General features: G+C 40.9%; 1 protein-coding gene across 1 annotated transcript in view; it reads right to left on the bottom strand.

The window, feature by feature from the left end:
* The window catches only part of DHDDS (dehydrodolichyl diphosphate synthase subunit), a 48087-nt gene that overhangs the window by 12960 nt on the left and 8991 nt on the right, over positions 1–26136 (bottom strand). The gene's annotated exons all lie outside the window — the stretch shown is intronic.

Here is a 26136-nt window from a genome sequence, read left to right as displayed (position 1 = left end):
TGTACTTGGGTAGAACATTGGCTTAAGGATAGAGTACAACGAGTTGTCATTAATGGTAAATTTTCAGGCTGGACAAAAGTGGTAAGTGGTGTCCCTCAGGGTTCTGTTTTGGGACTGCTTCTATTTAACATATTTATAAATGATCTTGAAATAGGCATTGAAAGCCATGTATCAGTGTTTGCAGATGACACAAAACTTTGTAAAGTAATAAAATGTGAGCAGGTTATTGCTTTGCTGCAGAAGGATTTGGATAGATTGGGGGACGGGGCACTAAAATGGCAGATTAAATTTAACGTAGAGAAATGCAAGGTGATGCACTTTAGGGTCAAAAATGCACAAGCAACTTACACCCTAAATGGTAGTGCATTAGGGATAACCACACACGAGAAGGATTTGGGAATTTTCAGAGACAACAAATTAGGCAGCAATGTCAATCTGCAGTTGTCATGTATAAATAGGGGCATAAATTCTCGGGATAAAAATATAATATTGCTTCTTTATAAATCGCTGGTAAGATCACACCTTGAATATGCTTTGCAATTTTGGGCACCTGTTCTAAAGATAGATATCATGGCACTAGAAAAAGTGCAGAGACGAGCTACAAAATTGATAAAAGGAGTGACTAAACTAGTACAAATGAAGACTAACCATAAAAAAGTGCAAGTACTAACATACCCCTGATTGTTGAAAATGTTACGCAAAAGCATGTGGATTGCCTTTGGGGTACCCCATGCGTGTGTTATATGCTTTGCACGACAAAAATAAAGAATAATAAAAAAAAAAAATTGATAAAAGGAATGGAGCATTTTGGTTACAAAGAAAGGTTAAAACATTTCAAATCTCTTTAGTTTGGAAAAATGGCGCCTCAGAGGGGATATGATAACATTATACAAATATATTCGGGGCCAGTACAAACCATTATCTGGAAATCTATTCAGAAACAGGGCTATACATAGGACACAAGTTCACACATTTAGGCTAGAAGAAAGGAGATTTCATCTAAGGAAAAGAAAAGTTGTTTTTTTTACAGTAAGAGCAATAAGGATATGGAATTCTCTGCCTGAAGAGGTGGTTTTGTCAGAGTCCATACAGATGTTTAAACTACAATTGGGTCAATACTTGCAAAAACATAACATACAGGGATATAATTTCTAATTAGTGGGGTAATAGCTGCTTGATCCAAGGGGACTGTTTGTTGCAAAATTGGAAGCGCTTTAGACTAGGTTTTTTTTGCCTTCTTTTGGATCAACAGCAATAACATATGTTAACAATTATGTAACAATTCTTTTTTTTTTTTTTTTAACACACCTGCTCCCCATTCACACCTGAGACATGTAACAATAACGAGTCACATGACACCGGGGAGGGAAAATGGCTAATTGGGTCCAATTTGGACATTTCCACTTAGGGGTGTACTCACTTTTGTTGCCAACGGTTTAGACATTAATGGCTGTGTGCCGAGTTATTTTGAGGGGACAGCAAATTCACACTGTTACCCAGGCTGTACACTTACTACTTTACATTGTAGTATAGTGTCATTACCCCATGACAAGATGAAGGTCGTACTCTTTCAGCTGCTCCTCTGCCTATGGGGCTACTGTTTGAGCCTCGTCTCATGTCAAACCACCTTTAAGTTATGGTGAGGCACCAAAGGCTTGCCATGGTTTTTTAAACCAAATCAGCAATCACTTTAAGCTCCAGCCACGTTCTTATCCTACGGATAGAGCCAAGATGGGTTTCCTTAGGCAAGGAAACAGAACCTTGGTAGAATATGCTCTTGAATTCAGATCTCTCGCATCTGAGGTTGGTTGGCTTAATCAAGCCTTTGTAGATAGGTTTCGGAACGGTCTATCAGATGCTATCTTAGACGTAATAGCTACCAGAGAATCTAAAAGGAATTAATAACCTTTATCTCACGCATTGATGAAAGATTGAGGTATACGAAAAACAGAAGATCATCTATTCGTATGGCTCCTGTATATAATGACCCTGACTCCGTGGCAGGGACTGTGTCTGTATTGCAGGCAAAGAGAACATCTCTGCCTAAATTGCCCTAACAGGCCAGAAAACTCTTGCACTTAGTCCTTTTGGGGGACAGGCTTTGGGTGTTTCTTCTTTTTCCTCCATACACGAAACAAAGATGACTGGCTTCTTGCTCACATCACATTAACCTGGGATAAAAATATGGTTAATACAATGGCCATAATAGATTCTGGCGCAGCAGAGAACTTCATAGACCAGAATTCTGCCATTGAGAATGCTCTTCCTTCCCAGTTAAGAGATACACCCTTGGCTGTTGAGGCCATAGATGGTAGACCACTCCCGGTATCTGTGATTACGCACAAATCAGTTCATATGTTGGTAGGAGTGTTACACAGGGAAATCTGTGTGCTCCAATTACTTACTTCCCCAGCTTTCCCAGTAGTGTTGGGGTTAACTTGGTTAAGGAAACACAATCGCACTATAGATTGGGAAAGTGTCAATATTGTTTCTTGGAGCAACAATTGTCTTAAGGGGTGTATCACGAAAGTACAGCCTATTCACCTTATTAATGTTCCTACCATGTCTCCTTTGTCTACGGAAGTTCTGGAACAATATTTAAAGGTGAAAGAAGTGTTTGACAAGGGTAAAGCAGAGTTGTTACCACCTCATATGTCAGATGATTGTGCCTAATTCTGGGTACCATGCCTCCTAGAGGCACTGTATATCCTCTTTCTGCTAGAGAGAATAATTAGAAGAATACATTAAGGAAAACCCAAGAAAAGGTTTTATTAGAAGATCCTCTTTACCAGCAGGGGCAGGGTTTTTCTGTGTGTCTAAAAAGGAGGGTGATTTTAGGCCTTGCATTAACTACAGAGGATTGAATAGGATTACTGTACGTAATGCTTATCCAATACCTCTTCTAAGCAAGTTATTTGACAGATTGAAGGGTGCCTGAATCTTTAGCAAGGTAGATTTAAGAGGAGCTTATAATCTTGTCAGGATTCATAAAGGAGACGAGTGGAAGACAGACTTTAACACCAGTAAGGGCACTACGAGTACACGGTTATGCCTTTTGGGTTATGTAATGCTTCCGGCTTTCTTCCAAGATCTTATAAATGATGTGTTAAGAGATTTCCAACAAGAGTGCATTACAGTATACCTTGATGACATTTTATATATACTCCAAGGGTAAGGAGACACACCACAATCAAGTTAAGAAGGTGTTGACTAGACTTTTGCAACATGGTTTATACTGTAAACTAGAAAAAAATATTTTTGACCAGTCCAAAATAGGTTTTCTGGGTTACGTGATATCTGGAGATGGGTTTGCAATGGATCCCAAGAAATTGGATTCCATACTCAAATGGCCTTTACGCAATTGTCTTAAAGTTGTCCAGAGATTCATAGGCTTCTCGAACTATTATAGACGTTTCATTAAAGGTTTTTCATCTATTGTTACTCCCATAACGAATTTAATGAAAGGTGTTAATCCCCAAAAAATCCAGGTATTTCAAGTGCTCCAGCTCAAGAACACCAATCAAGTCCTTGATTAGTTGCAACAAGCGTGCTTGAGACAATACCAGTTTTGCATGTTTGCGATGTGAGGCATTCTATTCAGGGATTAAATTATACGTTGCATTTTCAGTTGAATTTGGGGAAACCACTTTATTGGTTGCATTCATTAATAGAGCTATTTCCATTGCTTTTGTTTGATTAGTTCTTTGCAAACAGATGAAAGTCTGTAAATGTTTACAATAAACCTGATCTTCATGGGGGTTGATTAATTTGAATTGCAAATGTATAATGCATATACACACACACACACTGATCACAAATGATGGCTCTCACTCGACTTTTCAACCAAATTCAAATATTACTTTGAGCATAGTCACATAACATCAACGTTTCAGTCTATAGAAGACTTTCATCAGGATACACACACACATATGTAATGAGCTCGTATTGGCCCAGTCTTGTTGCACACTCCAGCACAATTATATATTCAAAGTGAAGAGCACATTCATAGGACTTCAAAATAAACAAGATAATTTCATTTTTTACAGTTGTGCAGCATATATTCTCCATTTCAGTCCCATTAACAAACTTTACTTAATAGGTCAAGGTAGTTGGACCGAATCATTGATTATATGCAAATCTGCTTAAAATAAATACGTTTTTTTTGTTTGTTAATTTTGAAGCCCTATGATTGCTTTCTTTCATGTTGGAGTCCTAGTTTTCAATTTTAAATTCATCTTTTTAACCTCTATATCTGCACACTGTGCTGACACGGCACATTATTGGGCTGATATAGAATTTCTTTCCAGGGCTGCTTTTAGTTTCCAGTCCAGCCCGGTTTTCTAGGTCTGTGTTTAACAGACAATGAGCACATTGACTGGGGGACGATAGCGGACGTTACACTTGGGAAGAGAGTTTATCTAACAAAATGTTTAAATACATTTGGGTGTCTGCAACCATATCCAAAACACATTAGAACTAGCAGATATCCATGACTAATCTGCATTTGTGTTTATTTCTTGGATTTACACATAACTGGCATAATCATGAAATAACTCCCCATGTTTGACCTTTATCAATGCAACCTATGCCATGGCTGTGTTGTGATGTTAATTGCTAAACATTTAATATTTAAATGAAATTACAGAGAGTGTGTTCTGGCTGCGGCCAGCTGCTTCAGCTGAGAGCTTAGTGACCTGCTCGCCTACCTAAGCCTACAAACAGTGGCATAAAATGCTCAACAAGCACCAAATATGGTGGTCTTAGTCTCGGTCATGACCAGTGGACAGTCAATTTAGAAATCCAATGCTACAGAGATACCAGTCTGGCTTTATCCTTTACCATCTCATTCACTGTTGGCTCCACCTAAGATGGTGGTGAACCATGCTATCTAAACACAGACATGTGTGCTCACCTGTATTAATCTGATATTTTGCACATCAAAGGTTTGCTGCTAGACTCTAAAGACAGATTTTAAGGGGCACGTGGACACTCACATGATCTAGATTAGCAAGACAATCACTCGAAGATACCACGAGAGCCTACAAAAGCCTAAAGAGACATCCTAGCAAAGTGCAACTTCACTCTCAAAACACGGATCTTGTATAGCAGCTAGAGGATATCAATAACAGAGCCGCAAGATTCAACCTCCAAATTAAGAATGTAACTGAGGAGGTAACCAACATTCATATATCCTCCATAGATACTTTATGCTACTTCTCCCCTGGTGGTGGCCTCCTTATGTATATAGTTCATAATTTCTACAGCCCAAACCTGAAGCTGGTAACTCCCAGGTACATTGCTTGCAGTCATTAGTACTCTACTAAGGTGGTGAACCTAGGACTGTGTGGATTGCTGCCCCAAGACTATACAATTTTACCTGAAGATTTTTCAGTTATCTGGCCCTCACCTAACCAAAACTATTTGTTTAGTAAATAACCTTTAAAATTATGTTGAAAACCTAGTCTATTATATAATAAATCTAATCATGGAAAATGTATCCATACGTATTGTAATTTTATTTTTCTGGCTAATATTCACAGCACTATTTAACTAGTGGGTTAGCTCCTCCCTCTAGACAATACGACAGGAAAAACAATCAAGATTAGGTTATAAAAGGATACCCTTAACCTTCATACCCCACAAGACACTAAGAAACAAAAAAATGGGTGGGAAAACCAAATGCTATCATTAATATTAGCCAGGAAAAAAAATGATGGTAAGTATGGATACATTTTCAATGTTCCTGGTTAATCATGACAGCATCTAACTAATGGGGAATCCCCAAGCAGTAAAAAAAAAAGATTCACAGGGAGGGAGCTGAAGATTTTATTTCAAATCTGGTACAGGGTTTATAGAGATTCAGGATGGATAGACCAAATTGAGAGTCAGGGACCGAAGGAAATGTCTACTTTACAAAGTCGGACAAAGATTTTTAGGGATGAACAATTAGCAGCTTTACAAATGCTCTCTGCTGGAACGTCAGATTCTACAGTCCAAGAGGCTGATATGGATCTGGTGGAGTGAGTCCAGATATTTTCAGGAACAGGAACATCTTGAGCTCCGCACCCCCTGGAAACTGCTGAGACTGTACAAGAACGAAGAGTGGAGACTGAAGCTGCTTTGCCACATAAGGAAAATCTGGCTCGATTTTCCCCAAGAGGCTTTCCTCTCAATGAAGACAGAGAGACATTTCTTCAAATCCAATTTATGACATCTGTAACTGACACCTTCCTTTGACGGATGCTCCTAGCGCTTCCTGAGGACTCCAAGCACCGCAGCAGACACCACAACCACCGCAGACTCCACAACCGCCGTAGCTTAACTGGAGTCTCGCCTTCTTCCTTCCACCCTGTATGAACCTCCAGCATCCAGGACCGTGTGGGGAAGACCTCTCCTTCAAGGAGAGCATAACAGGAACAAGCTCTCAAAAGAGCTAAGTGATTAAAGCTAAAGGGAGTATGCAGTGCATAGCAATCTCCAGTGTGAATATAGCTGTCCCCTCCAATCACGAGACAAGACTACGTGTTGAGGGTCAAGAAGAACTGAGGTCTTATGACACACACTCTGCTTTTATGCAATTCACCCCTGCAAGGGAGACGCCCACAGACAATTGTACATTAGCCAATCACACAATTGTTACATCCCACACATCTCCTCCCCTTAGCCTAAGAGGTAACCCAATTATCCGTACAGTTTAAAACATACTTTTTACCCAACTTTCATAACTCCAAAACTATACATCCAATATTAATAAAAGTTACATATTATTAATCAGCACATTCCAAATACAAACATACCCAAACATCATTTGAATCCGTTCAGGAGATAGGTATAAGTCACTTTTGACCGACCGCAAGCACATTTTCATGCCCAAAACAGTTCCATGGATTTGGGCTGTGCGGTCGGTCTATTTTACACCGAGAAAATGACTAAGTCCCATTCGAACGAGTCTCCAGCCGCAGTGTCGAGTAGGGTAGCAGGTACGGGTCAGCGGTGTTCATGCAATTGGGTAGCCGAAAACAGTTCCATAGATTTGGCTGCACACACCACTGACCACATTCGAATAAGTTAAAATGGCAGCCGCCGCGTGTTCGTTTGTCGAATGGCGGCCACTTCGGCACTTCGACTGCATCCGAACTGCCAGTTTAAAAGTACAAACCCTTTCTTTGTACAACACAGTTAAAGGGCCAGAAACAGTAGAATATAAGTCCATAAGCCCCAACTTAGTTCCTTAAAGGGCAATACATCCCAGGGCCATAGTCGCAGGGCAGGAGACTAGCAATCAGTCCTCTCCAATGCCCAGTGGCAAATGGCAGTTTGTCACAACATCTAATTTCTTCTTGAGATGATGGATTCTGAAAATATACTTGAAGGCCAATCTCTTTATTTTAGTGGTAAGCTGAAACCACTTAAGTAGAAATTCCAGTTTGGGACAAGCACCACTCTGTCATGATAGAAGGAGGTATAGGGTTCTTCTACCAATAAAGCTCTTAAGTCCGCCATTCTACTGGCAAGTCTTTTGAGAATGCATCAGAAGAAAAGCTGTGAATTTTCTTAAAGGGACACTATAGTCACCTGAACAACTTTAGCTTAATGAAGCAGTTTTGGTGTATAGAACATGCCCCTTCAGCCTCACTGCTCAATCCTCTGCCATTTAGGAGTTAAATCCCTTTGTTTATGAACCCTAGTCCACCTCCCTGCATGTGACTTGCACAGCCTTCCATAAACACGTCCTGTAAAGAGAGTCCTATTTAGGCTTTCTTTATTGCAAGTTCTGTTTAATTTAGATTTTCTTATCCCCTGCTATGTTAATATCTTGCTAGACCCTGCAAGAGTCTCCTGTATGTGATTAAAGTTCAATTTAGAGATTGAGATACAATTATTTAAGGTAAATTAGAAAGTGAAACCAGTTTTTTTTCATGCAAGCTCTGTCAATCATAGCCAGTGGAGGTGTGGCTAGGGCTGCATAAACAGAAACAAAGTGATTTAACTCCAAAATTACAGTGAATTGAGCAGTGAGATTGCAGGGGAATGATCTATACACTTAAACTGCTTTATTTAGCTAAAGTAATTTCGGTGACTATAGTGTTCCTTTAATGGACAACAAAGTCTGATAAACCACCATAGGTTGTTCTTGCCATCTAATTCCTAAAATAGTTGAGCAGAACAATGTACTTTTAAAGTGCTCATACTGAGGCCCTTATCAAAACTGACCCGTAAAAAACCCAAAACCTGGGAAATAGATGGATCCTTTAAAGAATGCACTTCTAGATTTAGTCAGTGTGTGAAGGTTTGCCATATCTTGTGATACTTATTAAATATTGGGACCTCTCTTGAACACATAATAGTTGAAATGACTCATTCCAGAAGACCATGACCCATTAAGACTTACCTTTCAAGAGCCATGCCTGAAGCCAGAGTCTTTGAGGCTCTGGATGGAGAAGGAAACATTGAGAGATAATGTCTTCTTGTACTGACAGTTCCCATTGTTGGTCTATCATTAATTTCCTGAGAAGGAAAAAACACAAGGAAGCCAATAGGAAATTCTGGCTATGAATTTGCATGATTCTATAGAGATCTTCCTGAGTACTGATTGTATGAGGGGACAAGAAAATTACTTAAGCCAGATGGAACGGCTAATCTACTGAGAAAGCATCCTGCATTATGGCTCAGGGATTGAATTTTCTGGATATGAATACCGGAACCTGAGTGTTAAAGACCAATTTCAGACCAATTCTTCGAATATTCTTGTGCATAAATGCCATTCCATCACCTCCACTTTATCTACTAAGAAAATCTGCGATCGTATTCTCCTTCCCTGGAAGACAGACTGCACAGAGGCCTGCCTCTTAATTCTCTGATGTTTGATGGCAAGTGCAGAGTTTCAAGAGTGTCACACAGTTTTTTTCCTAGATGAACTCCCCATCTGTTGTAATGACTATCCATACAATTTCTTTCCAAGGAAATCCCTTGGAGAGATTGTTCCATGATAGCCACTATCTGAGGTCTTCAATTTTTTATGAAATTGGGATGTCCGTTACCAGTCTTGAGAGCTGGTATCGAAATGGCTGAGAAAATACTCCCGAAGAGGTCAAGGGTTCCACTGTGCCCATCAAGGACTATTGTGGAGGAAAGAGTCCCCATAATTTTCATAAAAAAACCTTGCCAGTGCTGGAGACCTGGTTTCCCACATCCGGGAAAGAAGGATGGGCTTCCTTATATGAGATAGACACACCTGGAGGGAACTATGATTACATAGTTACATAGGCTGAAAAGAGACGTGTCCATCAAGTTCAGCCTTCCTCACATTAGTTTTTTGCATTTAATCCAAAAGAAGGCAAAAAAAAAAAAAAAATAAATAAACCCAGTTTGAAGCACTTCCAGTTTAGCAACAAACTAGGAAAAAAAATTGCCTCTTGACCCCAGAATGGTAGTCAGATTAATCCTTGGATCAAGAAGCATTTACCCTACATTAAAAAATGATATCCTTGAATATTCTGTTTTTGCAAGTATGCATTTATATCAGGGGTAGGCAACCTTCGGCACTCCAGATGTTGTAGACTACATCCCCCATAATGCTAGCAAAGCATCATGGGAGGTGTAGTCCAAAACATCTGGAGTGCCGAAGGTTGCCAATGCCTGATCTAGTTGCTGTTTAAACATCTGTACGGACTCTGATAAAACCACTTCTTCAGGCAGAGAATTACATATTCCTATTGATCTTACGGTAAAAAACCTTTCCGTCGTCTTAGACTAAATCTTCTTTCTTCCAGTCTAAATGCATGAACTTGTGTCCTATGTAAAGTCATGTTTGTGAATAGATTTCCACACAATGGTTTGGATTGACCACAAATATATTTGTATAATGTTATCATATCCCCTGTGAGGCGATGTTTTTCTAAACTAAAGAGGTTTAAATTTGTTAACCTTTCTTCATAGCTAAAATGTGCCATTCCTTTTATTAATTTTGTAGCCCAACTCTGCACTTTTTCTAGTGCTATAATGTCCTTGTTTAGAACAGGTGCCCAAAATTGCACAGCATATTCAAGATGTGGACTTACCAGCGATTTACAAAGAGGCAAAATTATATTCTCATCCCGAGAATTAATGCCCCTTTTCATGCATGACAATACCTTACTGGTCTTAGCCACTGCTGATTGACATTGCACATTGTTGCACAGTTTGTTGTCTACAACAATTCCAAAGTCATTCTCATGTGTGGTTATTTCTAATTCGCTTCCATTAAGGGAATAAGTTGCTTGACCATTCTTGACTCCTAAGTGCATAACTTTGCATTTTTCTAGATTAAATGTCATCTGCCATTTGAGTGCCCAGTCCCCCAGTCTATCTAAATCCCTCTGCAGCAAAGTAATAACTTGCTCACAATGTATTATTTCACAGAGTTTTGTGTCATCTGCAAACACTGAAACATGACTTTCAATGCTTTTTTCAAGATCATTTATAAACATGTTAAATAAAAGAGGTCCCAAAACGGAACCGTGAGGGACACCACTTGCCACCTCTGTACCATTAATGACAACTCTCTGTATTCTATTTTTAAGCCAATGTTCTCCCCAAGAACAAGAATTTTCATCTAGACCAATGTATTACATGAATAATGGAACGCATGGGTTCCATGCAGAATTTCTTGATATTCAAAAATAGGTTTAACCGATGAAGATCCAGAATGGGTTTCCATTTCCCTCCTGGTTTCTTTACTAGGAACAACAATTCCAAGAATCCTTGGAACTGTTTTTTTAGGACCTGAACAATCATTTCTTGAGCAAGTAGGGTATTGGTTTATAGAAGTAGAGCATCTCTTTTCTGAGTCATATAAGGAAGTCTTGTGGCTATGAATCTTGGAGGTGGGTAAGAATCCTTGAATTCCAGAGTGTAACCTCTTGAAATGATTGATTTTACCCATTAATATGGGATGATTTCCTAGGCTTCCTGAAAATGCCAAAGTCTGGCACCTGCACAAGAAGCCGAGGTAAAGACACCATCAGAAATATTTAGGAAGAAGTCTTACCTCTGGTCAATTTATTGGATTGACCACTTCTCCAGTTAGATGCTCTGGTGTATTCCCGTCCTGGTCTAGATATTTTGCGGTCTCTATGAAGTTTGGTCTGTATATGGACAACGTTCCTAGTTTCTACTGGCTCTTCTATGTTGAGGAAGAAGTATTTGTTTAACATCTGCTGATGCTGGATGGCATCTTCTTGAGGTTTGCTGAATAGGACATCAGTTATGTTTAGAGGCAATATTAGCTCCCCAAGATCTAAGCCAAAGTACTCTTCTGGCTGAAATAAATAATCCCATAACTTTAAAAAGGACCTTGATAAGGTCTGTGAATGCTTATAATAGCCATTCACTAGCCAGTTCAACGTCTTGCAAAGATTCTGCTAGATGTCTTCTTCGAATGCCCTTGTCTAGGTCATCCTCAATACCCAATTTCCATGATCTAAGGACTCTTGACATTGCAGCAATGGATACAGCAGGGTGACAACCAAGACCGGCTGATAAACAGGATTTCTGTAGGTTGGCATCAATCCTTCCATCTGATCTCTAAAAGAAGAATTACTGTTGATCGGTAAAGTATAGCACTTGGCAACTTGTATCAATGGAGTGTCCATTTTATGATTAGCCATCCACAATTTAGAGTCTTCTTCCCTAATTAGATATAATTTAGTAATCTTCCTTGAAGTGTAAATCTATTCTATGGATAGTTCCATTCTGATTTCATCAGATCCTAAATGGACCTATGTAGTGGGAATAAAGGCTTTCTCCTGCTAAGATCCCCAAAATGTTTATCCCAGGCTAAAGCTTTCCAAAAGTCCTCTGCGATTTCCAAAGTCTTCCTGAGTAAAGCTATTATATGTGCAATAGCCTTAGCGTCCAAAGGACAAGAATATTGGGCATTATCGTCTACAGTGGAAGATACAGACTCTAAATCCAGAGATATGGTATTGTGGTAGTATTCTTCCTTGGAATTATAAGTCTAATTGGAAGCTTTTCCGTCTGGGTCTCTTCTGTCTATTGGATTTTTCAATGCCTTCAATCACAGCCTATTTATTTCAATAAGCTATATCTTGTGCTGAAGTTTAGGCTTGTGGTGATTTAATCTTTTTATAGTCTCCTGCAATCAAGGCTAGACATTTTTTGCAAAGCCTGGAGCTATCCAAGGGTCTGGGACCGCATCCTGAACAGGCCACCAGTTTCTCCCTTCTCCTAAAAGGAGATCTTGAGGGCTGTAAATACAGAAGTCAAAAAGCCAATAATCTCTACTGCACTCTTTTTATTAAGTTATGAATGAAGTTAAAATTAATGCTTACTGATGGCCTTATCCAGATGACTTTGCTTAAGTTGGAGAAAGAGCATCTATTATCCAAATACGCTAAAATTTAGAAAGGAAACCCATAAAGCAACATGAAACAAAAAACAGGTAACATACTTTCCCAGAGTCCAGAAGAACAGATGTTGGAACTGAATTCTGGTGTGCTTTCACTTTAAATCTTTGCACCTGCGGCATGAGGCTCCGCACCACCATCTTGGACGAGGACATAAAAGCCCTCATTCATTATATGTGATTTGCGCACGCATCCAAATGGCGCCTGCATTCAGGATATGAACAGGCTCCATAAAATTCATAACGCTAAAGCTTGAAATCAGTCATGAATGTTGCATTCGTGAGACGATAAAGATTCCGTGATTATCTTGAAAAGATCTGAAATTCAAAGGTAAAAAGGCGCTACTGCAAACCAAAAGATGTTGAATCCTGACTCAATCCTCAGAGCGGTACACCGGAAGGAACATAACCTCTGTGACCTCCAGGGGTTCCCAACAACAAAGAGATGGGATGAGAAACATGTGCCTGGTGCTTCCTGGAGAGGGAGGCTGACCTCTTCAGGAAGAATACTGTCAACAAACAGACGGGTGAGCATAACATTATTATAATTTTTTTACATAAAATTAAGTCTGTCCTTATGGCTAAGAGGACAAGAAAAAAAAAAAGACCGATGTGAAGGTCAAGAGGATCCTTTTATAACCTAATCTTAAAGGGATACTATAGTCACCAGAAAACTACAGATTATTGAATTTGTTCTGGTGTGTAAAATCATTATCTTCAGGCTTTTTGCTGTAAACACAGTCTTTTCAGAGAAAATGCAGTGTTTACATTACAGCCTAGTGATAACTTCACTGGACACTCCTTAGATGGCTGTTAGAGATCCTTCCTGGGTCATGGCTGCCTAAAATGCATCCAAACATTCAGTGTCTCCTCCCTCTGCATGCAGACACTGAACTTTCCTCATAGAAATTCATTGATTCAATTCCTCTCTATGAGTAGATGCTGATTGGCAAGGCTGTGCTTGAATTGTGCTGGCTCTGGCCCTGATCTGCCTCCTTGTCAGTCTCAGCCAATCCTATGGGGAAGCATTGCGATTGGATCAGGCTACCACTTCTGATGATGTCAGCAGACTGCATTTTTATTTTGAGGCAAACAGCATGCAGATCTACAGCTTCAGGCTTGAATACAGTAAAATTTTGCTATATTTATGGAGTCATGAGGGGCCCAGGGGGGCTAGATGGTGGTTTTAACACTATAGGGTGAGGAATACATGTTTGTGTTCCTGACCCTATAGTGATTCTTTAATTATTTGTTTGTTTTTCCTGTCCTATTGGTTAGGGGGAGGAGCTAAAACATTAGTTAAATGTTCCCATGATTAGGCAAGAAAATATATTTAACCTTGACATAATGTAAATTTTTCTCCGTCTTTCTTCTTTGTAAATTTGGAAGTTAATAATAATTGAATTAAAAAATAAATAAAGAGCATCATGTAAAGAAAAAAAAAAGTTTAAAATAAGTTACACGCACTTTCAATTTGTATTAAATAGTGATGGTTCAAGAGAAGTGACTGCTTCTCATTAAGACTTGCACTATACCCAAATATGCACCGTCACAAACTTGCATTATTGCAAAAGTGGCGATGCATCGATTGCTAGGCCTTCTCTCAGCTCTAAGAAAGCTGTTTTGTCCCACGTTTTGGAAGGGACACCGGTTGCAGATCTTAGCTCTGCAGAGAACTGTCCATAGCACAATTCACAAAACAATGAACCAAGGAATGTGCAAACTGATAGTAGTTAAGGGGCATAAACAACTAGAAATCTTCTAGCTCAAGTGAAACTGCACTTTGGAATTACCTACTTATCCTATAATCCTCTGCTGGAGTTTAAGGGAGAAGAATAGACCCCATTTAAGATGCTACTAACTGGAGGTTTCTTCCATGTTGGATAGACCTACCTACAGATATATATATATATATATATATATATATATAGATATATATATAGATATAGATATATATATAGATATAGATATATATATAGATATAGATATATATATAGAGATATATAGAGATATATAGATATATATATATATAGAGAGAGAGAGAGAGAGAGAGAGAGAGAGAGATAGAGATATAGATATATATATATATATATAAAAAAGTAATGAAGGGAGCACACTAGGTCTTAAAAATAGTGCAAAATTATTTACTGCATTCCAAAGAATACATCGCTGTGGTATACAAACAAATCAACGTTTCGACCCTGCTGGGTCTTTATCAAGATCACAGTGCAAAGTGAAAGTTACTTACAATTTATACATAATCGTGTGTTAAGCTTACCATTAAGATGATCGGACAGCCTGTAGACTGAAAACCCGGAAGTGAGAACCACCCCGTGACATCGTGCGTGTGACGTATTGCGTATTGCGTGAATAGCGTAGTTGCTAGGTAACTACGTCCAAGGAGTACAAACGTATTGCGTATTGCATAAATAGCGTAGTTGCTAGGTAACTACGTCCAAGGAATAAAAACAAACGCCCGATAGAGGCAAAACGAAAACGAAGAGGCTACACCAGCCTACCGACATATACACACAGGAAAACTAAGCCCATCTCCCCAGAATCTGCATGTGTGCATCTATGTGCGTGCTAGAACTAAGTGCAGTGAAACAAAAGTGCATAAAAACATCGAAGTGAAAACCCTAGAGTGTGCAAACTGTGTACATACAATATCATATGCAGATAAGGATCGGGCTAGGTCATATATAAAAAAATGGTTACAAGGTCACATTGTAATATCTACCAATACAAGGTATATGGGCATTGTAGTATATACCACTACAGGGTATATGAGTTTAACCTTTATTACTGTACCATAGTATAGGCATTTGAGCTGGAAGCATGAAATTATAGTGTGGCTAGACTTACTATATTCATATAAGTATGTACAATTGTATCCCACATACAGATTTATTCTGTGACAATCTGAACCTATTTTCACCTAATCTGTTATTTCTACCCTCCATATTAGGGACTCTTTACTGACTCGCCTTTAAATCTATTCCGTGTATGTAACACGTCAAAGATCAAACTGTAGTAGCTGATTTACTTATTGCAGAATAAACTGTGTGGGTTTGTACATTATAAAGTAGTGGATTATTCTATAGTATAGAGATCGGGAATTGCAGCTTGGTTATCAAGTCTAACAAGAAGTGTACTATGGAGCTGCAGGAATGATTTTCAGAATACTAGATAATATCCTATATGGGCATAATTCAATTTATAGCTATAGGGATCCTAATTTAAAGAAACATGGACAATACAAGATGTTCATTAAGTCCATTTGGGGTCACTGTGTTGAGGTGATGAATCTAATGGGCCTCGCGTTGTAGGAGCAACTTGGATCTATCACCTCCTCTCGGTTGTGCCGGGACATGGTTGATTGCAATGAACCGTAATGAAGGTAAATGATGGTTACTGGCCAAAAAATGTTTCGCAACGGGTTTTTCGGTCCGTTGGTCTCTGAACGCCGTCATTATTCCGGACCGGTGTCCCCTAATCCGGTCTCTCAAAGTCATATCGGTTTTACCGACGTACGAGAGTCCACAGGGGCACGTGATCATATATATGACGTGTGTAGTCATACACGTAATGTAGTGTTTAATTGCCATTCTTTTGCCACTATGGGGATGGGCAAATGTCGATCCTGTCAGCATATGGCTGCAGGTAACGCATCCGCTACATTTGAAGCAGCCTTTTTTGTGGATAAGAGGTGGTTTGGCATAGCAGTGCCGAGGATCATTCCGAACCAATAGGTCCCTTAGGTTGCGGCCCCGTCTGTAACTAATCGTAGGGCTCTGTTTGAATTTTTTAGGGAGATTTGGGTCTGATTGAAATATATTCCAGTTTTTATATATGGATTTTTTAGGTGACGAAGTTGCCGTGTTGTATGTCAGAGGAAGAAAGAGCTTATCCTTTATATTGGACTTGGTGGTTTTAGTCCGTTTGAATTTACTCAGAGCTTTATCCTGTGCGGTATCCAGTGTCCTGGGATGGAATCCCCTTGCTAAGAAGCGATCACGGACTTCTTGTAGTTGCTCTTCGCATTTACTCGAGTTACTATTAAACCTTAACACTCGTAGGAACTGTGATATGGGTAGAGAGTCCTTAATGTGTTGAGGATGGAAGCTGGTAGCCGATAATGTATTACGGTCGGTCACCTTTCTGTATAAGGTGAACCCCAGCCGGTTCTCTTCCTTAAAGATGGAAACATCTAGGAATTCAATGTTGGTATTATGCCAGCTCAGTGTAAGCGTTACCGGAATTGGTAAGGTGTTGATATTTTTCACCATCTCCTCAAGTGTGGTGATGGTCCCTTTCCAGATTATGAAGATATCATCCACATATCTCAAGTATTTAAATATCTGGTGTTGGTATTTAGGGAGGATGTGCGTGTTCTCAAACCAATACATAAATCCATTGGCATATGCCGGTGCCATGGCCGCCCCCATGGCAGTGCCGGAGGTCTGCAAATAAAAATGCTCTTCGAATTTAAAGTAATTGCAAGTTAGAGCAATATCAAGCCATTCCATTAAATATGGAATCGGAGGACCTTGGTATGTTGCATCTTGCTGTAAAATTTCACTGATGGCTTCGATACCTTCCTGTTTTGGTATTATGGTGTAAAGAATTTTGACGTCCATAGTAGCTAAAATGATTTCTGTATCGGTTAGCTTTATATTTTCTATCTGGCTGATAAAATGCTGAGTATCGAGTAAGCACGTAGATAGTTTTCTTATACTGCTGTTAATATGGAAGTCGATGAATTAGGCAATGGGCTCTAATAACCCTTCTTTCGCCGACACGATGGGCCGGCCAGGTGGATGCTCGGCATCCTTGTGTATTTTTGGTAGGGTATACATCACCGGGTGCTTAGGATGTTTTATATATAGAAATTCGGCAGTATGTTCATCCAAATAGCGATGTGCCAATCCTTCCTCAATCAATGCTGTAATCCTCTTCTGGAATTTCAAAACTGGATCAAATGTGAGTTTTAGATATGTTGACTCCTCTTGTAGTTGTTGTAGAATTTCATTCCTGTAGTCCTCATAAGATTGGATTACCACGGCACCACCCTTATCCGCAGGTCGAATAATGATTTTAGGATCTTGCATTAGGTCCTTGAGTGCTATATGTTCTTCTGGTGACAAATTATCCCGGTGGGAGGATGGTATGGTGCATGGCAATTTGATTTCATGTCGTATAGTTTGCATAAAAGTCTTGATCGAGGGATTAGGTGTATATATGTCCTTTTTGTTCCGTGTTGGGAACACATATGCTTTACTTGTAGGCCTCTCTTTCATAATCTCATGGCTATAGAGAGTTCTTTGGAGTTTATATAAATCGATTGCCATCTCGAATGGTTTCGGACGAGTGACTGGTATAAATGTAAGTCCTTTCTGTAAAACCGAGAGGTGGTTATGGTCCAGTATTTTCTGTGATAAATTAAATATCGGTATTACCTCCGTTGTCTGGGAGGTTTTCCTGTGTTGCCTGTATTTCTTGTGACCCTTTTGTCCACGTCTGGGGTGTCTCTTACGTCTCTTCCATCCCGTCTGTTGGTATTGTATATCCGTGGTGGATCGTTTGAATGTTCTCCTATTTTTAAAAAAGTAACCTGTTTCGAAGATTGTTGATCGATGCGGGTATCCCCATCTGAGGCCGATTCCCTAATCCCTATACACCTAATCCCTCGATCAAGACTTTTATGCAAACTATACGACATGAAATCAAATTGCCATGCACCATACCATCCTCCCACCGGGATAATTTGTCACCAGAAGAACATATAGCACTCAAGGACCTAATGCAAGATCCTAAAATCATTATTCGACCTGCGGATAAGGGTGGTGCCGTGGTAATCCAATCTTATGAGGACTACAGGAATGAAATTCTACAACAACTACAAGAGGAGTCAACATATCTAAAACTCACATTTGATCCAGTTTTGAAATTCCAGAAGAGGATTACAGCATTGATTGGGGAAGGATTGGCACATCGCTATTTGGATGAACATACTGCCGAATTTCTATATGTAAAACATCCTAAGCACCCGGTGATGTATACCCTACCAAAAATACACAAGGATGCCGAGCATCCACCTGGCCGGCCCATCGTGTCGGCGAAAGAAGGGTTATTAGAGCCCATTGCCCAATTCATCGACTTCCATATTAACAGCAGTATAAGAAAACTATCTACGTGCTTACTCGATACTCAGCATTTTATCAGCCAGATAGAAAATATAAAGCTAACCGATACAGAAATCATTTTAGCTACTATGGATGTCAAAAGTCTTTACACCATAATACCAGAACAGGAAGGTATCGAAGCCATCAGTGAAATTTTACAGCAAGATGCGACATACCAAGGTCCTCCGATTCCATATTTAATGGAATGGCTTGATATTGCTCTAACTTGCAATTACTTTAAATTCGAAGAGCATTTTTATTTGCAGACCTCCGGCACTGCCATGGGGGCGGCCATGGCACCGGCATATGCCAATGGATTTATGTATTGGTTTGAGAACACGCACATCCTCCCTAAATACCAACACCAGATAATTAAATACCTGAGATATGTGGATGATATCTTCATAATCTGGAAAGGGACCATCACCACACTTGAGGAGATGGTGAAAAATATCAACACCTTACCAATTCCGGTAACGCTTACACTGAGCTGGCATAATACCAACATTGAATTCCTAGATGTTTCCATCTTTAAGGAAGAGAACCGGCTGGGGTTCACCTTATACAGAAAGGTGACCGACCGTAATACATTATTATCGGCTACCAGCTTCCATCCTCCTCAACACATTAAGGACTCTCTACCCATATCACAGTTCCTACGAGTGCTAAGGTTTAATAGTAACTCGAGTAAATGCGAAGAGCAACTACAAGAAGTCCGTGATCGCTTCTTAGCAAGGGGATTCCATCCCAGGACACTGGATACCGCACAGGATAAAGCTCTGAGTAAATTCAAACGGACTAAAACCACCAAGTCCAATATAAAGGATAAGCTCTTTCTTCCTCTGACATACAACACGGCAACTTCGTCACTTAAAAAATCCATATATAAAAACTGGAATATATTTCAATCAGACCCAAATCTCCCTAAAAAAATTCAAACAGAGCCCTACGATTAGTTACAGACGGGGCCGCAACCTAAGGGACCTATTGGTTCAGAAAGATCCTCGGCACTGCTATGCCAAACCACCTCTTATCCACAAAAAAGGCTGCTTCAAATGTAGCGGATGCGTTACCTGCAGCCATATGCTGACAGGATCGACATTTGCCCATCCCCATAGTGGCAAAAGAATGGCAATTAAACACTACATTACGTGTATGACTACACACGTCATATATATGATCACGTGCCCCTGTGGACTCTCGTACGTCGGTAAAACCGATATGACTTTGAGAGACCGGATTAGGGGACACCGGTCCGGAATAATGACGGCGTTCAGAGACCAACGGACCTGAAAAACCCGTTGCGAAACATTTTTTGGCCAGTAACCATCATTTACCTTCATTACGGTTCATTGCAATCGACCATGTCCCGGCACAACCGAGAGGAGGTGATAGATCCAAGTTGCTCCTACAACGCGAGGCCCATTGGATTCATCACCTCAACACAGTGACCCCAAATGGACTTAATGAACATCTTGTATTGTCCATGTTTCTTTAAATTAGGATCCCTATAGCTATAAATTGAATTATGCCCATATAGGATATTATCTAGTATTCTGAAAATCATTCCTGCAGCTCCATAGTACACTTCTTGTTAGACTTGATAACCAAGCTGCAATTCCCGATCTCTATACTATAGAATAATCCACTACTTTATAATGTACAAACCCACACAGTTTATTCTGCAATAAGTAAATCAGCTACTACAGTTTGATCTTTGACGTGTTACATACACGGAATAGATTTAAAGGCGAGTCAGTAAAGAGTCCCTAATATGGAGGGTAGAAATAACAGATTAGGTGAAAATAGGTTCAGATTGTCACAGAATAAATCTGTATGTGGGATACAATTGTACATACTTATATGAATATAGTAAGTCTAGCCACACTATAATTTCATGCTTCCAGCTCAAATGCCTATACTATGGTACAGTAATAAAGGTTAAACTCATGTACCCTGTAGTGGTATATACTACAATGCCCATATACCTTGTATTGGTAGATATTACAATGTGACCTTGTAACCATTTTTTGATATATGACCTAGCCCGATCCTTATCTGCATATGATATTGTATGTACACAGTTTGCACACTCTAGGGTTTTCACTTCGATGTTTTTATGCACTTTTGTTTCACTGCACTTAGTTCTAGCACGCACATAGATGCACACATGCAGATTCTGGGGAGATGGGCTTAGTTTTCCTGTGTGTATATGTCGGTAGGCTGGTGTAGCCTCTTCGTTTTCGTTTTGCCTCTATCGGGCGTTTGTTTTTATTCCTTGGACGTAGTTACCTAGCAACTACGCTATTTATGCAATACGCAATACGTTTGTACTCCTTGGACGTAGTTACCTAGCAACTACGCTATTCACGCAATACGCAATACGTCGCACGCACGATGTCACGGGGTGGTTCTCACTTCCGGGTTTTCAGTCTACAGGCTGTCCGATCATCTTAATGGTAAGCTTAACACACGATTATGTATAAATTGTAAGTAACTTTCATTTTGCACTGTGATCTTGATAAAGACCCAGCAGGGTCGAAACGTTGATTTGTTTGTATACCACAGCGATGTATTCTTTGGAATGCAGTAAATAATATTGCACTATTTTTAAGACCTAGTGTGCTCCCTTCATTACTTTTTTATGTATATAACGCGGGATTGCACCTGGGCTTATAATACTTTAAGCTAGTTGAAAGGAGGAGTGCCTGGCTTTTGGAATTTTTTCTATTTATATATATATATATATATATATATATATATATATATATATATATATATATATATATATATATATATACACACATACATACACACCGTATATACTCAAGTATAAGCCGACCCGAATATAAGCCGAGGCCCCTAATTTTACCCCCAAAAACTGGGAAAACTTATTGACTCGAGTATAAGACTGGGGTGGGAAATGCAGCAGCTACTGGTAAATTTCTAAATAAAATTAGATCCTAAAAAAAATATATTAATTGAATATTTATTTACAGTGTGTGTATATAATAAATGCAGTGTGTGTGTGTGTGTATGTTGCAGAGCCTTGGTGGGGGGTGGGCATTTTTATTATATATTTTTTTTAATTATTTTAATAATTTATTATTTTTTATTTTATTATTATATATTTATTTAATTTTGTCCCCCCTCCCTGCTTGATAAATGGCAGGGAGGGGGGCTCTCACTTCCTGGTGGTCCAGTGGCATTGGCAGTTCAGTGAAGGAGGCTGGCAGAGAGCTCTTACCTCTCCTGCAGCTCCTGTCAGCTCCCTCCTCCTCCGCGCCGGTCCGGCCAGCTCCCCTGTCAGCTCACAGTGTAAGTCTCGCGAGACTTACACTGGGAGCTGACATAGGTGCTGACCGGGCCGGCACGGAGGAGGAGGGAGCTGACAGGAGCTGCAGGAGAGGTTAGAGCTCTCTGCCAGCCCCCAGTCTGTATTATGGCAATGTAAGTTGACATAATACAGACATTGACTTGAGTATAAGCCGAGTTGGGGTTTTTCAGCACAAAAAATGTGCCGAAAAACTCTACTTATACTCGAGTATATACGGTATATACACACATACATACTGCTCAAAAAAAATAAAGGGAACACTTAAATACCACAATGTAACTCCAATTCAATCACACTTCTGTGAAATCAAACTGTCCACTTAGGAAGCAACACTGAGTGACATTCAATTTCACATGCTGTTGTGCAAGTGGGATAGACAACAGGTGGAAATTATAGGCAATTAGCAAGACACACCCAATAAAGGAGTGGTTCTGCAGGTGGTGACCACAGACCACTTCTCAGTTCCTATGCTTCCTGGCTGATGTTTTGGTCACTTTTGAATGCTGGCGGTGCTTTCACTCTAGTGGTAGCATGAGTCTACAACCCACACAAGTGGCTCAGGTAGTGCAGCTCATTCAGGATGGCACATCAATGCGAGCTGTGGCAAGAAGGTTTGCTGTGTCTGTCGGCGTAGTGTCCAGAGCATGGAGGCACTACCAGGAGACAGGCTAGTACATCAGGAGACGTGGAGGAGGCCGTAGGAGGGCAACAACCCAGCAGCGGGACCGCTACCTCCGCCTTTGTGCAAGGAGGAACAGGAGGAGCACTGCCAGAGCCCTGCAAAATGACCTCCAGCAGGCCACAAATGTGCATGTGTCTACTCAAACGGTCAGAAAAAGACTCCATGAGGGTGGTATGAAAGCCCGACGTCCACAGGTGGGGGTTGTGCTTACAGCCCAACACCGTGCAGGACGTTTGGTATTTGCCAGAGAACACCAAGATTGGCAAATTCGACACTGGCGCCATTCACAGATGAAAGCAGGTTCATAGTGAGCACATGTGACAGTCTGGAGACGCCGTGGAGAACGTTCTGCTGCCTGCAACATCCTCCAGCATGACCGGTTTGGCAGTGGGTCAGTAATGGTGTGGGATGGCATGTCTTTGGGGGGCCGCACAGCCCTCCATGTGCTCGCTAGACGTAGCCTGACTGCCATTAGGTACAGAGATGAGATCCTCAGACCCCTTGTGAGACCATATGCTGGTGCGGTTGGCCCTGGGTTCCTCCTAATGCAAGACAATGCTAGACCTCATGTGGCTGGAGTGTGTCAGACGAAGGCATTGATGCTATGGACTGGCCCGCCCGTTCCCCAGACCTGAATCCAATTGAGCATATCTGGGACATCATGTCTCGCTCCATCCACCAACGTCACGTTGCACCACAGACTGTCCAGGAGTTGGCAGATGCTTTAGTCCAGGTCTGGGAGGAGATCCCTCAGGAGACCATCCGCCAACTCATCAGGAGCATGCACAGGCATTGTAGGAAGGTCATACGGGCACGTGGAGGCCACACACGCTACGGAGCCTCATTTTGACTTGTTTTAAGGACATAACATCAAAGTTGGATCAGCCTGTAGTGTGTTTTTCCACTTTAATTTTGAGTGTGACTCCAAATCCAGACCTCCATTTTATTTTTGTGTGATTTGTTGTCAGCACATTCAACTATGTAAAGAACAAAGTATTTCAGAAGAATATTTAATTCATTCGGAACTAGGATGTGTTATTTTTGTGTTCCCTTTATTATTTTGAGCAGTGTATATATACACACACATATATACACATATACACACACATACATATATATATACACACACACACACACACATATATATATATATATACACATATACACACATATATACACACACATATATACATATACACATATACATATATATACACATATACATACACACACACACACATACATACATACACACACACGCCATTACAAGACGCCATCACTGCTCCTTCAAACCTCAACCCAACCCCCCTTCCCTCTATTTCTCTAATTTTTAATCCATTCGACTTGCCTTTTCAAACCCTTCTCTGCTAACATTGCCGTTATATATCGCCCCCCCTGGTGCCCCTCCCCTTTGACCACTTTGCTGCCTGGCTACCCTACTTCCTCTCCTCTAACATACCATCCCCTAATTATCGTGGACCTCAATATTCCCATTAACCCACCCCTGACCTCAGCAGCCTCTAAACTACTTACAATTACTTCCTCCCTTGAGCTATCGCAGTGGGCTAATTCTCTCACCCTTGTAGCTGGCAATACCCTCGACCTCATTTTCACTTATGCATGTACAGTGTCTAATATCTCCAACACTCCATTTCCCCTCTCTGACCCCCACCTCTTATCATTTGCTCTTGAATATCCCTTCACCCAACAACCTCAGCCTAAACCCCCTCAACTCAGGAGGAAACTTAATTCTATTGGCCTCCAGCAGCTGTCAGCTGATATTGATTCACAACTCCTTTCCATCCCTTTCCTCTCCTGTCCCTCACTGGCCACCTCCACATATAACACTACCCATCCTCATTAGTTCATGCTCCCGCAATCCTAGGCTTCTCTTTGACACCTTCAACTCTCTTCTTCACCTTGCTGTGGCCACCCCTCAAACTAACCTTACAGCCGATAGATTTGCATGCTACTTTACTGACAAGATTGAACAGCTAAGGAAAGAATTCTCCCCACCCTGCCTTTCTCGACCACACGTAGATCATGCCTTTTCTACCCTTCAGACTTTTTCCCCGGCTACTGAAGAGGTGGCTGTGCTCCTCCTTTCCGCTTACCCCACCACTTGCCCGCTTGATCCTGTCCCATCTCACCTTATCAGATCTCTCTCCCCATGTCTTGTGCCTTCTTTAACACACATGTTCAACTGCTCTCTCTGTTCTGGCATTGTCCCTGCTGACCTTAAAAATGCCACTGGAGTACCTATCCTGAAAAAAACCCCATCGCTTAAGCCGTCCTCCCCCTCTAACTGCTCCCTTTTTCCTCAAAGCTTCGAGAAAGACTTGTCTTTATCCGTATGACTCACTTCCTCAATTCCAATGCTCTCTTTGACCCTCTTCAATCTGGCTTCCGACCTTTTCACTCTAAGGAGACTGATCTTATCAAAGTTACCAACGACCTAAAGGCAGCTAAATCCAAAGGCCACTACTCCATACTAATTCTTCTTGACCTCTCTGCTGCCTTTGCCACCGTTGATCATGCTCTCCTTCTTCAAACTCTTCAATCACTTGGTCTTCTGTGACTCTCGTGGCTTTCCTCTTATCTCTCCCAAGGCTCATTCAGTGTCTCCTTTTCTAATGGCACCTCCTCCCTTCGTCCTGTCTCGGTTGGAGTCCCCCAAGGCTCTGTCCTTGGTTCCCTTCTATTTTCTCTCTATACTGCCTCTCTTGGCAAACTTATTACCTCATTTGGATTCCACTACCACCTGTACACTGATGACACCCAGCTCCCCGGACCTCTCCCCTGCCGTCCTGCAACGTGTCACTGCTCTACTTTCTTTCATCTCTGACTGGATATCCTCCCGCTTTCAGAAACTAAATCTCTCTAAAACTGAGCTCATTGTCTTTCCTCCTCCTAATATTGATCCTCCTCTTTCACTCTCCCTTCAAGTTAGTGGCATCAGTCCATCCTTGCAAGCGCTTTCTTGGTGTCATACTTGATTCTGGCCTCACCTTTGAGCCTCACATCCAGCATGTTACCAAGTCCTGTAGATTCCATCATAAAACCATAGCCCGCATCCGCCCCTTTCTTACGCAAGATGCTACTAAGATGCTACTTGTCCATGCTCTAGTAACTTCCGCATGGATTATTGTAACCCTCTCCTAATTGGTCAACCCAAAAACCGTATTGCCCCACTACAGTCTGTAATGAATGCTGCCTCCAGACTGATTTTCCGCTCTAGTCGGTCCTCTCACACTTCACGCCTCAGTCAGTCCTTACATTGGCTTCAATTCATAGGCGTCAATTCAAAGTGCTAACCCATACCTATAAAGCATAGACCAATTCTAGACCCTCATATATCTCTTCACATATCCATAGTTATGCTCCTACTCGGCCTCTCTACTCTGCCCGTGACCTTCTCCTGTCCACTGCTCACATGCGTACGGCCAACTCACGCTTGCAGGACTTCTCGCGGGTGGCTCCCTTCCTATGGAATAGCCTGCCTACCGCCATCAGACTCTCCCCTAGT

Source organism: Pelobates fuscus, chromosome 1 (assembly GCF_036172605.1).
Source record: "Pelobates fuscus isolate aPelFus1 chromosome 1, aPelFus1.pri, whole genome shotgun sequence".
Classification (NCBI taxonomy): Eukaryota; Metazoa; Chordata; class Amphibia; order Anura; family Pelobatidae; genus Pelobates; species Pelobates fuscus.
Note: the sequence above shows the minus strand (reverse complement) of the source record. Positions and strands in the feature narration are given on the sequence as shown.